The sequence below is a fragment of the Rutidosis leptorrhynchoides genome, chromosome 3, assembly GCF_046630445.1.
Source record: "Rutidosis leptorrhynchoides isolate AG116_Rl617_1_P2 chromosome 3, CSIRO_AGI_Rlap_v1, whole genome shotgun sequence".
Taxonomy (NCBI): Eukaryota; Viridiplantae; Streptophyta; class Magnoliopsida; order Asterales; family Asteraceae; genus Rutidosis; species Rutidosis leptorrhynchoides.
The window spans coordinates 554,428,033-554,444,051 of NC_092335.1; positions in this window are offsets into that span (position 1 = coordinate 554,428,033).

The following is a 16,019-nucleotide window of genomic DNA, read 5'->3' on the forward strand; positions in this document are numbered from 1 at the left end:
AATCACTTCAAGAATCAAGCTATAACCATCATAGGAAGAACACTTCAAGAACACTTCAAAAATCCCTTCAAGTTTACTAATTTACTTCCAAGCTTTCTAATCCATTCCAAGTAATCATCTAAGATCAAGAAACCTTTGTTATATACAGTAGGTTATCTTTCTTATTCAAGGTAATATTCATATTCAAACTTTGATTCAATTGCTATAACCATAAACTATCTTAATTCGAGTAAAAATCTTACTTGAACTTGTTTTTGTGTCATGATCCTACTTCAAGAACTTTCAAGCCATCCAAGATCCTTTGAAGCTAGATCATTTCTTGTCACTTCCAGTAGGTTTACCTACTAAACTTGAGGTAGTAATGATGTTCATAACATCATTCAATTCATATATATAAAACTATCTTATTCGAAGGTTTAAACTCGTAATCACTAGAACATAGTTTAGTTAATTCTAAACTTGTTCGCAAACAAAAGTTAATCCTTCTAACTTGACTTTTAAAATTAACTAAACACATGTTCTATATCTATATGATATGCTAACTTAATGATTTAAAACCTGGAAACACGAAAAAACACCGTAAAACCGGATTTACGCCGTCGTAGTAACACCGCGGGCTATTTTGGGTTAGTTAATTAAAAACTATGATAAACTTTGATTTAAAAGTGGTTATTCTGAGAAAATGATTTTTATTATGAACATGAAACTATATCCAAAAATTATGGTTAAACTCAAAGTGAAAGTATGTTTTTTAAAATGGTCATCTAGACGTCGTTCTTTCGACTGAAATGACTACCTTTACAAAAACGACTTGTAACTTATTTTTATGACTATAAACCTATACATTTTCTGTTTATATTCATAAAATAGAGTTCAATATGAAACCATAGCAATTTGATTCACTCAAAACGGATTTAAAATGAAGAAGTTATGGGTAAAACAAGATTGGATAATTTTTCTCATTTTAGCTACGTGAAAATTGGTAACAAATCTATTCCAAGCATAACTTAATCAACTTGTATTGTATATTATGTAATCTTGAGATACCATTGACACGTATACAATGTTTCGACCTATCATGTCGACACATCTATATATATTTCGGAACAACCATAGACACTCTATACGTGAATGTTGGAGTTAGCTATACAGGGTTGAGGTTGATTCCAAAATATATATAGTTTAAGTTGTGATCAATACTGAGATACGTATACACTGGGTCGTGGATTGATTCAAGATAATATTTATCGATTTATTTCTGTACATCTAACTGTGGACAACTAGTTGTAGGTTACTAACGAGGACAGCTGACTTAATAAACTTAAAACATCAAAATATATTAAAAGTGTTGTAAATATATTTTGAACATACTTTGATATATATGTATATATTGTTATAGGTTCGTGAATCAACCAGTGGCCAAGTCTTACTTCCCGACGAAGTAAAAATCTGTGAAAGTGAGTTATAGTCCCACTTTTAAAATATAATATTTTTGGGATGAGAATACATGCAGGTTTTATAAATGATTTACAAAATAGACACAAGTACGTGAAACTACATTCTATGGTTGAATTATCGAAATCGAATATGCCCCTTTTTATTAAGTCTGGTAATCTAAGAATTAGGGAACAGACACCCTAATTGACGCGAATCCTAAAGATAGATCTATTGGGCCTAATAAACCCCATCCAAAGTACCGGATGCTTTAGTACTTCGAAATTTATATCATATTCGAAGGGTGTCCCGGAATGATGGGGATATTCTTAAATATGCATCTTGTTAATGTCGGTTACCAGGTGTTCACCATATGAATGATTTTTATCTCTATGTATGGGATGTGTATTGAAATATGAAATCTTGTGGTCTATTGTTACGATTTGATATATATAGGTTAAACCTATAACTCACCAACATTTTCGTTGACGTTTTAAGCATGTTTATTCTCAGGTGATTATTAAGAGCTTCCGCTGTCGCATACTTAAATAAGGACGAGATTTGGAGTCCATGCTTGTATGATATTGTGTAAAAACTGCATTCAAGAAACTTATTTTGTTGTAACATATTTGTATTGTAAACCATTATGTAATGGTCGTGTGTAAACAAGATATTTTAGATTATCATTATTTGATAATCTACGTAAAGCTTTTTAAACCTTTATTGATGAAATAAAGGTTATGGTTTGTTTTAAAATGAATGCAGTCTTTGAAAAACGTCTCATATAGAGGTCAAAACCTCGCAACGAAATCAATTAATATGGAACGTTTTTAATCAATAAGAACGGGGCATTTCAGTTGGTATCCGAGCGTTGGTCTTAGAGAACCAGAATTTTGCATTAGTGTGTCTTATTGAGTTTGTTAGGATGCATTAGTGAGTCTGGACTTCGACTGTGTTTACTTGAAAAATGATTGCTTAACAAATTTTGTTGGAAACTATATATTTTTAACATGTGAATATTATGTGATATATTAATCTCTTAACGCGTTTGATATTATGTGATAGATGTCTACCTCTAGAACAAGTCCCATTGACTCACCTAATAATAATGAAGAGTCAAATGTAAATTGGAATGATTCGTGGACTGATTCACAAGTTCCCGAAGAGGAACCGGAAGAAGAGTCAGAACCGGAAGAAGAATCGGAACCGGAAGAAGAATCGGAACCGGATGAAGAAATAGAACTGGTGGGGGAAATAATAAAACGGTTAAGTAAAAGAAAATCCTCAACCAACCGACCAAGGTTAATTATGGTCAATGGTGTTTCCGCCAAGGAAGCAAAATATTGGGAGGATTACCAATTCTCCGATGAATCGGATTCCGACGAGAATTCCGATGATGTTATAGAAATTACCCTAACTGAATTTAAAAAGGCAAAAGAAAATAATAAGGGAAAGGGCATAAAAATAGAGAAATCTAATTCCAACACCGATGAACTTTATATGTATCGTCAACCCCCGAAGTCCTTAAGTTGTAACAATGACCCGGGAACCTCTAAACCACCAGGTTTTTCTAAACCAATGTGGAAAATTACGGCTAGTATTAGGGGAACATCATATATCCCTAGAAACTTGGCAAAACGAACCAAAACCGAAGAAGAAGAAACAAGCGAGTCGGAATAAGATAGTTGTATTCGTGTGGTGTAATATATGTAATATAGTGTGCTTATGCTTTATGATATATGTAAAAATTGCTTGTATTAATAAGTATTTTTTTTATGAATCTAACTCTTGTCTATTTTACAGTATAAAAACACAAAATGGATAGACAACCCAATATTTTAAGAGACCTACCCGGAGACATGATTGATGAAATCTTGTCTAGAGTCGGTCAGAATTCTTCGGCACAACTATTTAAGGCGAGATCAGTTTGTAAGACATTCGAAGAACATTCCAAGAATGCCTTGGTTTATAAAAGGCTTTCGTTCAAAAGATGGGGGATATCACATTGGGAAATCCATAAGTTACGATGTGTTTACTTTGACGCATATATTGCGGGGAACCCAAATGCTATTTTACGCAATGGGTTAAGAAATTATTTTGACTCAATATATCCGAATATTGGACTTTGTGATTTAGAAAAAGCGGCTAACATGCAACATAAAGAAGCATGTTATGCTTACAGATTAGTAATGTTCGCTTCTCACCAAAGTGAGAACAAGAACATCGGCCTACAACTATTAAACAAAACGTTCCCACAAGTGACGGAGTCGGTAATTGGGGTAAGAAATGAGGTTTTTAGATTGTTACGGAACTGTTGGACATTACGTAACCCTCGTCCCTTTGACGACGTTACAACACGCTGTCTTATCAACGGCCATAATGGTTATGTTCCACAAGACCAAGGATGGGAAGTAGTCCTAGTAAAACCAGAATGCATGACTTGTTTCTGGACGTATGAATTACGTGTCTTTATTGCCTTTGCTGAACGACTTATGTACTAGCTAGAATTATCTTCACAACTATCTTGTATCAAAGTTATTGTGTGCTATATTTCATGCTTTATGTAAAATAAGCGGTATTGTAAGTTTGTAAAATATTGTATAAAAGTTGAACGCGAAATATTATTATAATCAGTTTTTCATATAGAATTGTAATAGTTGAATTGTATATTAGCTACTAAGTATGAACTTAACGGGTAGGTACTACCCGAATTTAAACTTATAAAACGCTAATATGAAGAAAAAGCTTTTATAAATGAGTTCATATTATGCTACGAAACACTATTAACTACTCTTAATATTCTGTATGATTAACTTGTTCCATTTGACTATTTTGAAGGAAATGGCACCGACTACTCGACACACCATGAATATAATGAAGAGGAATTCCGTACTTTTCTAGCTTCAAACATAGCCGCAGTACAGGCTGCGCTACATACCAACAATAACCTTGGATCTAGCAGTACAGGAAATCGTGTAGGATGCACCTACAAAGAATTCACTGCCTGCAAACCTTTGGAATTTGATGGAACCGAAGGACCGATCGGATTGAAACGGTGGACCGAGAAGGTCGAATCGGTGTTTGCCATAAGTAAGTGTACTGAAGAGGACAAAGTGAAGTACGCTACGCATACCTTCACAGGTTCTGCGTTAACATGGTGGAATACCTATCTAGAGCAAGTGGGACAAGATGATGCGTACGCACTACCGTGGTCAGCATTCAAGCACTTGATGAACGAGAAGTACCGTCCCAGAACTGAGGTCAATAAGCTCAAGACAGAACTTAGAGGGTTACGAACCCAAGGATTTGATATTACCACGTACGAAAGACGATTCACAGAATTGTGCCTATTGTGTCCGGGAGCATTCGAAGATGAGGAAGAGAAGATCGACGCGTTTGTGAAAGGATTACCGGAAAGAATCCAAGAAGATATAAGTTCACACGAGCCCGCCTCCATACAACAGGCATGTAGAATGGCTCACAAACTAGTGAACCAGATTGAAGAAAGAATTAAAGAACAGACTGCTGAAGAGGCCAATGTGAAGCAAGTCAAAAGAAAATGGGAGGAAAACGGTGATAAGAATCACCAATACAACAACAACAACAGCAATTACAACAATAATCGCAACAATTATCCCAACAATCGCAACATCAATCGCAACTACAACAAACGGCCCAACAACAACAACAACAACAACAACAACAGCAACTATAACAATCATCCCAACAACAATAATAACCGCAACAACAACAACAATCAGAAGCAGCTATGCCAAAGGTGTGAAAAGTATCACTCGGGGTTCTGCACCAAAATTTGCAACAAGTGTAAAAGAAATAGTCATAGCGCGGCGAAGTGTGAGGTCTACGGACCAGGGGTTAATAGAACGAAAGGAACAAATGGTGTCGGAACGAGTAATGGCGGAGCAAGTAGTGTCGGAGCAAGTTATGCCAATGTAGTTTGTTATAAATGTGGAAAACCGGGCCACATTATTAGAAATTGCCCGAACCAGGAGAACACGAATGGACAAGGCCGCGGAAGAGTTTTCAATATTAATGCGGCAGAGGCACAGGAAGACCCGGAGCTTGTTACGGGTACGTTTCTTATTGACAATAAATCTGCTTACGTTTTATTTGATTCGGGTGCGGATAGAAGCTATATGAGTAGAGATTTTTGTGCTAAATTAAGTTGTCCATTGACGCCTGTGGATAGTAAATTTTTACTCGAATTAGCAAATGGTAAATTAATTTCAGCAGATAATATATGTCGCAATCGAGAAATTAAACTGGTTAGCGAAACATTTAAGATTGACTTGATACCAGTAGAGTTAGGGAGTTTTGATGTGATAATCGGTATGGACTGGTTGAAAGAAGTGAAAGCAGAGATCGTTTGTTACAAAAATGCAATTCACATTATACGAGAAAAAGGAAAACCCTTAATGGTGTACGGAGAAAAGGGCAACACGAAGCTACATCTTATTAGTAATTTGAAGGCACAAAAACTAATAAGAAAAGGTTGCTATGCTGTTCTAGTACACGTCGAGAAAGTACAAACTGAAGAAAAGAGCATCAATGATGTTCCCATTGCAAAAGAATTTTCCGATGTATTTCCGAAAGAATTACCGGGATTACCCCCACATCGATCCGTTGAATTTCAAATAGATCTTATACCAGGAGCTGCACCAATAGCTCGTGCTCCTTACAGACTCGCACCCAGCGAGATGAAAGAACTGCAAAGCCAATTACAAGAACTTTTAGAGCGTGGTTTCATTCGACCAAGCACATCACCGTGGGGAGCTCCTATTTTGTTTGTCAAGAAGAAAGATGGTACATTCAGGTTGTGTATCGACTACCGAGAGTTGAACAAACTTACCATCAAGAACCGCTACCCACTACCGAGAATCGACAACTTATTTGATCAACTACAAGGCTCGTCTATTTATTCAAAGATTGACTTACGTTCCGGGTATCATCAAATGCGGGTGAAAGAAGATGATATTCCAAAGACTGCTTTCAAAACACGTTACGGTCATTACGAGTTTATGGTCATGCCGTTTGGTTTAACTAATGCACCAGCTGTGTTCATGGACCTTATGAACCAAGTGTGTGGACCATATCTTGACAAGTTTGTCATTGTTTTCATTGATGACATACTTATTTACTCAAAGAATGACCAAGAACACGGTGAACATTTGAGAAAGGTGTTAGAAGTATTGAGGAAGGAAGAATTGTATGCTAAGTTTTCAAAGTGTGCAATTTGGTTGGAAGAAGTTCAATTCCTCGGTCACATAGTGAACAAAGAAGGTATTAAGGTGGATCCGGCAAAGATAGAAACTGTTGAAAAGTGGGAAACCCCGAAAACTCCGAAACACATACGCCAGTTTTTAGGACTAGCTGGTTACTACAGAAGGTTCATCCAAGACTTTTCCAGAATAGCAAAACCCTTGACTGCATTAACGCATAAAGGGAAGAAATTTGAATGGAATGATGAACAAGAGAAAGCGTTTCAGTTATTGAAGAAAAAGCTAACTACGGCACCTATATTGTCATTGCCTGAAGGGAATGATGATTTTGTGATTTATTGTGACGCATCAAAGCAAGGTCTCGGTTGTGTATTAATGCAACGAACGAAGGTGATTGCTTATGCGTCTAGACAATTGAAGATTCACGAACAAAATTATACGACGCATGATTTGGAATTAGGCGCGGTTGTTTTTGCATTAAAGACTTGGAGGCACTACTTATATGGGGTCAAAAGTATTATATATACCGACCACAAAAGTCTTCAACACATATTTAATCAGAAACAACTGAATATGAGGCAGCGTAGGTGGATTGAATTGTTGAATGATTACGACTTTGAGATTCGTTACCACCCTGGGAAGGCAAATGTGGTAGCCGATGCCTTGAGCAGGAAGGACAGAGAACCCATTCGAGTAAAATCTATGAATATAATGATTCATAATAACCTTACTACTCAAATAAAGGAGGCGCAACAAGGAGTTTTAAAAAAGGGAAATTTAAAGGATGAAATACCCAAAGGATCGGAGAAGCATCTTAATATTCGGGAAGACGGAACCCGGTATAGGGCTGAAAGGATTTGGGTACCAAAATTTGGAGATATGAGAGAAATGGTACTTAGAGAAGCTCATAAAACTAGATACTTAATACATCCGGGAACGGGGAAGATGTACAAGGATCTCAAGAAACATTTTTGGTGGCCGGGTATGAAAGCCGATGTTGCTAAATACGTAGGAGAATGTTTGACGTGTTCTAAAGTCAAAGCTGGGCATCAGAAACCATCAGGTCTACTTCAACAACCCGAAATCCCAGAATGGAAATGGGAAAACATTACCATGGATTTCATCACTAATTGCCAAGGACTGTAAGTGGTTTTGATACTATTTGGGTAATAGTTGATCGTCTCACCAAATCAGCACACTTCCTGCCAATAAGAGAAGATGACAAGATGGAGAAGTTAGCACGACTGTATTTGAAGGAAGTCGTCTCCAGACATGGAATACCAATCTCTATTATCTCTGATAGGGATGGCAGATTTATTTCAAGATTCTGGCAGACATTACAGCAAGCATTAGGAACTCGTCTAGACATGAGTACTGCCTATCATCCACAAACTGATGGGCAGAGCGAAAGGACGATACAAACGCTTGAAGACATGCTACGAGCTTGTGTTATTGATTTCGGAAACAGTTGGGATCGACATCTACCGTTAGCAGAATTTTCCTACAACAACAGCTACCATTCAAGCATTGAGATGGCGCCGTTCGAAGCACTTTATGGTAGAAAGTGCAGGTCTTCGATTTGTTGGAGTGAAGTGGGGGATAGATAGATTACGGGTCCGGAGATTATACAAGAAACTACCGAGAAGATCATCCAAATTCAACAACGGTTGAAAACCGCCCAAAGTCGACAAAAGAGCTACGCTGACATTAAAAGAAAAGATATAGAATTTGAAATTGGAGAGATGGTCATGCTTAAAGTTGCACCTTGGAAAGGCGTTGTTCGATTTGGTAAACGAGGGAAATTAAATCCAAGGTATATTGGACCATTCAAGATTATTGATCGTGTCGGACCAGTAGCTTACCGACTTGAGTTACCTCAACAACTCGTGGCTGTACATAACACTTTCCACGTCTCGAATTTGAAGAAATGTTTTGCTAAAGAAGATCTCACTCTTCCGTTAGATGAAATCCAAATCAACGAAAAACTCCAATTCATCGAAGAACCCGTCGAAATAATGGATCGTGAGGTTAAAAGACTTAAGCAAAACAAGATACCAATTGTTAAGGTTCGATGGAATGCTCGTAGAGGACCCGAGTTCACCTGGGAGCGTGAAGATCAGATGAAGAAGAAATACCCGCATCTATTTCCAGAAGATTCGTCAACACCTTCAACAGCTTAAAATTTCGGGACGAAATTTATTTAACGGGTAGGTACTGTAGTGACCCGAACTTTTCCATGTTTATATATATTAATTGAGATTGATATTTACATGATTAAATGTTTCTAACATGTTAAGCAATCAAACTTGTTAAGACTTGATTAATTGAAATATGTTTCATATAGACAATTGACCACCCAAGTTGACCGGCGATTCACGAACGTTAAAACTTGTAAAAATGACATGACGATATATATATGGATATACATATGGTTAAAATGAGATTATGATAAGTAAGTATCTCCATAAGTATATTAACAATGAGTTATATACATATAAACAAGACTACTAACTTAAGGATTTCGAAACGAGACATATATGTAACGATTATCGTTGTAACGACATTTAAATGTATATATATATCATATTAAGATATATTAATATATCATAATATCATGATAATATAATAATTTAACATCTCATTAGATATAATAAACAATGGGTTAACAACATTAATTGAGATCGTTAACTTAAAGGTTTCAAAACAACACTTACATGTAACGACTAACGATGACTTAACGACTCAGTTAAAATGTATATACATGTAGTGTATTTAGATGTATTAAAATACTTTTGGAAGACTTCAAGACATATATCAAAACACTCATACTTAACGAAAATGGTTACAGTTACTTTCCCATTCTTTTCTTTCATCAAGAATTCTAGTCGTATTCTTACCCGTATTATACACAGCTTCAAAACATACTTACTATGGGTATATACCAATAGGAACTAGCATGGGATTCCACTCTTGATTATGTCATGTATGACTAATCAATTTTAACTTCTACCATGAGCTAGTCAACTAACTAGAACTCCTTTTAACCCCACTCACCACTCACTAATTACCACTCATCATTCACTCTATTTCACTTCCAATTCTCTTTCTAATTCTCTCTCAACACACACACACACACTATTATGAATGTATTTTTCCAGTAGTTAATCATCATCTTCATCAAAAATCACTTCAAGAATCAAGCTATAATCATCATAGGAAGAACACTTCAAGAACACTTCAAAAATCCCTTCAAGTTTACTAATTTACTTCCAAGCTTTCTAATCCATTCCAAGTAATCATCTAAGATCAAGAAACCTTTGTTATATACAGTAGGTTATCTTTCTTATTCAAGGTAATATTCATATTCAAACTTTGATTCAATTGCTATAACTATAAACTATCTTAATTCGAGTAAAAATCTTACTTGAACTTGTTTTTGTGTCATGATCCTACTTCAAGAACTTTCAAGCCATCCAAGATCCTTTGTAGCTAGATCATTTCTTGTCACTTCCAGTAGGTTTACCTACTAAACTTGAGGTAGTAATGATGTTCATAACATCATTCGATTCATATATATATAAAACTATCTTATTCGAAGGTTTAAACTCGTAATCACTAGAACATAGTTTAGTTAATTCTAAACTTGTTCGCAAACAAAAGTTAATCCTTCTAACTTGGCTTTTAAAATTAACTAAACACATGTTCTATATCTATATTATATGCTAACTTAATGATTTAAAACCTGGAAACACGAAAAACACCGTAAAACCGGATTTACGCTGTCGTAGTAACACCGCGGGCTGTTTTGGGTTAGTTAATTAAAAACTATGATAAACTTTGATTTAAAAGTTGTTATTCTGAGAAAATGATTTTTATTATGAACATGAAACTATATCCAAAAATTATGGTTAAACTCAAAGTGGAAGTATGTTTTTTAAAATGGTCATCTAGACGTCGTTCTTTCGACTGAAATGACTACCTTTACAAAAACGACTTGTAACTTATTTTTATGACTATAAACCTATACATTTTTTGTTTAGATTCATAAAATAGAGTTCAATATGAAACCATAGCAATTTGATTCACTCAAAACGGATTTAAAATGAAGAAGTTATGGGTAAAACAAGATTGGATAATTTTTCTCATTTTAGCTACGTGAAAATTGGTAACAAATCTATTCCAAGCATAACTTAATCAACTTGTATTGTATATTATGTAATCTTGAGATACCATAGACACGTATACAATGTTTCGACCTATCATGTCGACACATCTATATATATTTCGGAACAACCATAGACACTCTATATGTGAATGTTGGAGTTAGCTATACAGGGTTGAGGTTGATTCCAAAATATATATAGTTTGAGTTGTGATCAATACTGAGATACGTATACACTGGGTCGTGGATTGATTCAAGATAATATTTATCGATTTATTTCTGTACATCTAACTGTGGACAACTAGTTGTAGGTTACTAACGAGGACAGCTGACTTAATAAACTTAAAACATCAAAATATATTAAAAGTGTTGTAAATATATTTTGAACATACTTTGATATATATGTATATATTGTTATAGGTTCGTGAATCAACCAGTGGCCAAGTCTTACTTCCCGACGAAGTAAAAATCTGTGAAAGTGAGTTATAGTCCCACTTTTAAAATCTAATATTTTTGGGATGAGAATACATGCAGGTTTTATAAATGATTTACAAAATAGACACAAGTACGTGAAACTACATTCTATGGTTGAATTATCGAAATCGAATATGCCCCTTTTTATTAAGTCTGGTAATCTAAGAATTAGGGAACAGACACCCTAATTGACGCGAATCCTAAAGATAGATCTATTGGGCCTAACAAACCCCATCCAAAGTACCGGATGCTTTAGTACTTCGAAATTTATATCATATCCGAAGGGTGTCCCGGAATGATGGGGATATTCTTAAATATGCATCTTGTTAATGTCGGTTACCAGGTGTTCACCATATGAATGATTTTTATCTCTATGTATGGAATGTGTATTGAAATATGAAATCTTGTGGTCTATTGTTACGATTTGATATATATAGGTTAAACCTATAACTCACCAACATTTTCGTTGACGTTTTAAGCATGTTTATTCTCAGGTGATTATTAAGAGCTTCCGCTGTCACATACTTAAATAAGGACGAGATTTGGAGTCCATGCTTGTATGATATTGTGTAAAAACTGCATTCAAGAAACTTATTTTGTTGTAACATATTTGTATTGTAAACCATTATGTAATGGTCGTGTGTAAACATGATATTTTAGATTATCATTATTTGATAATCTACGTAAAGCTTTTTAAACCTTTATTGATGAAATAAAGGTTATGGTTTGTTTTAAAATGAATGCAGTCTTTGAAAAACGTCTCATATAGAGGTCAAAACCTCGCAACGAAATCAATTAATATGGAACGTTTTTAATCAATAAGAACGGGACATTTCAAAACTGATTAATATCGTCCAAAACAAAAGTATCTTCAATTATTTGTACAAAAATATGTGATATATGTTCTAAATAACTTGGTAAATTTTTTCCACACTTGGCTTTTATTTTTTTATTTTTTTTATTCTCCTCTATTCCATTTTAAATGAATTCAAGCATTTTGAGTTGTTTCTCAATTTATGTCCTTTCCGAGGTAACAATAATTTCGGTGTTAACACCTAGTTTTATCGTTCATAAATATGTATAAACATGATTTTGAATTCATTTATTTGAAAATTTAAAAATTTTACTAGAATTGGGTAGTCAGTATATAAGACTAGGGTTGTTCTTTATTATCAGCGAGCACTAGATTCTAATACAACTACTGCGTTACTAGTATTTTTAATGGTAACCAAGTGTTTAAATTAAAATTTTAAAAATCCGAAAGAATTTAACCCCTTCCCACACTTAAGATCTTGTAATGCCCTCATTTGCAAGAAATCAGTAGCAATTTAAATTATTGAGGGTGATTAGCGTAGAAAAATGATTAAATTTTACCAAAGTCTCCAAACATATTGTTGTTTGTGTTGAATGAAAAATGGTGCACATCATTTGTTCATTCCGTCTGTTGTTACATCACACTTGTTTTTCGTTTTGTCGTCAAAATTAATAGCTTTTGCTGAACTTAATGCCAGTCTTTGAAAATGCGCTGTTTTACCCTGTTGTGTACATGAGATAAATTACATACAATACAAATATAAACATGCATGGTATTTTGAAATGGGACTTGATATCCCACTTTCAAATTATAAAAATGAAATATTAGTACAAAATAATAAACATATTAAACATTACATAAAAGTATCACAATGTTAAATGTTTAGCATAAATAGATAAAAATAATAAAAGAGAAGACATCACCAATGGAACACTATTGATTTGGATAGGGGTTCCAGTTCATATCATCGTTCGGGTTCCATGGTTGGTGATAGGTGTTCTGGTATGCTTGATTGGGGTCGTACAGGTCATAGGGTGGTCGTATGTCAGGCTGACGCGGTGGATAGTAAGCAGGCCGAGTCGGGATGTAGTTATTTGGTACCTGATATGATAGCTGGCTCATGATTTGGTGCTGATGAACTTGCCAGCTATCGTGTTGGCGTCACCTGGAAGTCTCATACTCATTCGCGGCTTGCCACTGCTCATACCGACGATGCCTATCCTCATTAGTCATTTCTACCTCATCTATACGCTGGAAAATATCAGTAGCACTATCCCTAATGACATCCCTGATGTCATCTGCTTCCTCCATCTCATCATCCGAACCCCTCTCTACCTGCGGATTGTAGTGACCCGAACTTTTCCATGTTTATATATATTAAATGAAATTGTTATTTACATGATTAAGTGTTTCCAACATGTTAAGCAATCAAACTTGTTAAGACTTGATTAATTGAAATAGGTTTTATATAGACAATTGACCACCCAAGTTGACCGGTGATTCACGAACGTTAAAACTTGTAAAAACTATATGATGTCATATATATGGATATATATATATATATATATATATAGTTAATATAGTATTATGATAAGTAAACATATCATTAAGTATATTAACAATGAACTACATATGTAAAAACAAGACTACTAACTTAAGGATTTCAAAACGAGGCATATATGTAACGATTATCGTTGTAACGACATTTAATTGTATATATATATATATCATATTAAGATATATTAATACATCATAATATCATAATAATTTAATAATTTAACATCTCATTTGATATAATAAACAATTGTTTAACAACACTTAACATGATCGTTAACCTAAAGGCTTCAAAACAACATTTACATGTAACGACTAACGATGACTTAACGACTCAGTTAAAATGTATATACATGTAGTGTTTTAATATGTATTCATACACTTTTGAAAGACTTCAAGACACTTATCAAAATACTTCTACTTAACAAAAATGCTTACAATTACATCCTCGTTCAGTTTCATCAACAATTCTACTCGTATGCACCTGTATTCGTACTCGTACAATACACAGCTTTTAGATGTATGTACAATTGGTATATATACTCCAATGATCAGCTCTTAGCAGCCCATGTGAGTCACCTAACACATGTGGAAACCATCATTTGGCAACTAGCATGAAATATCTCATAAAATTACAAAAATATTAGTAATCATTCATGACTTATTTACATGTAAACAAAATTACACATCCTTTATATCTAATCCATATACCAACGACCAAAAACACCTACAAACACTTTCATTCTTCAATTTTCTTCATCTAATTGATCTCTCTCAAGTTCTATCTTCAAGTTCTAAGTGTTCTTCATAAATTCTATAAGTTCTAGTTTCATAAAATCAAGAATACTTCCAAGTTTGCTAGCTTACTTCCAATCTTGTAAAGTGATCATCCAACCTCAAGAAATATTTCTTATTTACAGTAAGATATATTTCTAATACAAGTTAATACTCATATTCAAACTTTGATTCAATTTCTATAACTATAACAATCTTATTTCGAGTGGAAATCTTACTTGAACTTGTTTTCGTGTCATGATTCTGCTTCAAGAACTTTCAAGCCGTCCAAGGATCCTTTGAAGCTAGATCTATTTTTCTCATTTCCAGTAGGTTTATCCACAAAACCTGAGGTAGTAATGATGTTCATAACATCATTCGATTCATATATATAAAAACTACCTTATTCGAAGGTTTAAACTTGAAATCACTAGAACATAGTTTAGTTAATTCTAAACTTGTTCGCAAACAAAAGTTAATCCTTATAACTTGACTTTTAAAATCAACTAAACACATGTTCTATATCTATATGATATGCTAACTTAATGATTTAAAACCTGGAAACATGAAAAACACCGTAAAACCGGACATACGCCGTCGTAGTAACATCGCGGGCTGTTTTGGATTTGATAATTAAAAACTATGATAAACTTTGATTTAAAAGTTGTTCTTCTGGGAAAATGATTTTTCTTATGAACATGAAACTATATCCAAAAATCATTGTTAAACTCAAAGTGGAAGTATGTTTTTCAAAATGGTCATCTAGACGTCGTTCTTTCGACTGAAATGACTACCTTTACAAAAATGATTATAATTTTTCTATTTAGATTCATAAACTTAAGTTCAATATGAAACCATAGCAATTTAATTCACTCAAAACGGATTTAAAACGAAGAAGTTATGGGTAAAACAAGATTGGATATTTTTTGATTGTTGTAGCTACGGAAAATATTGTAACAATTCTATACAAATCATATCCTAGCTAACTTATATTGTATTATACATGTATTCTGATATATTATGTAACCTTGGGATACCATAGACACGTATGCAAATGTTTTGACATATCATATCGACCCATCTATATATATTTTTTGGAACAACCATAGACACTCTATATGCAGTAATGTTGGAGTTAGCTATACAGGGTTGAGGTTGATTCCAAAAATATATATACTTTGAGTTGTGATCTAGCCTGAGACGTGTATAAACTGGGTCGTGGATTGATTCAAGATAATATATATCGATTTATTTCTGTACATCTAACTATGGACAACTAGATGTATGTTACTAACGAGGACAACTGACTTAATAAACTTAAAACAGTAAAACGTATTATAAATATTGTAAATATTTTTTGAACATACTTTGATATATATGTACATATTTTTTATAGGTTCGTGAATCGACCAGTGGCCAAGTCTTACTTCCCGACGAAGTAAAAATCTGTGAAAGTGAGTTATAGTCCCACTTTTAAAATCTAATATTTTGGGATGAGAATACATGCAGTTTTATAAATGTTTTACGAAATAGACACAAGTAAATAAAACTACATTATATGGGTGAA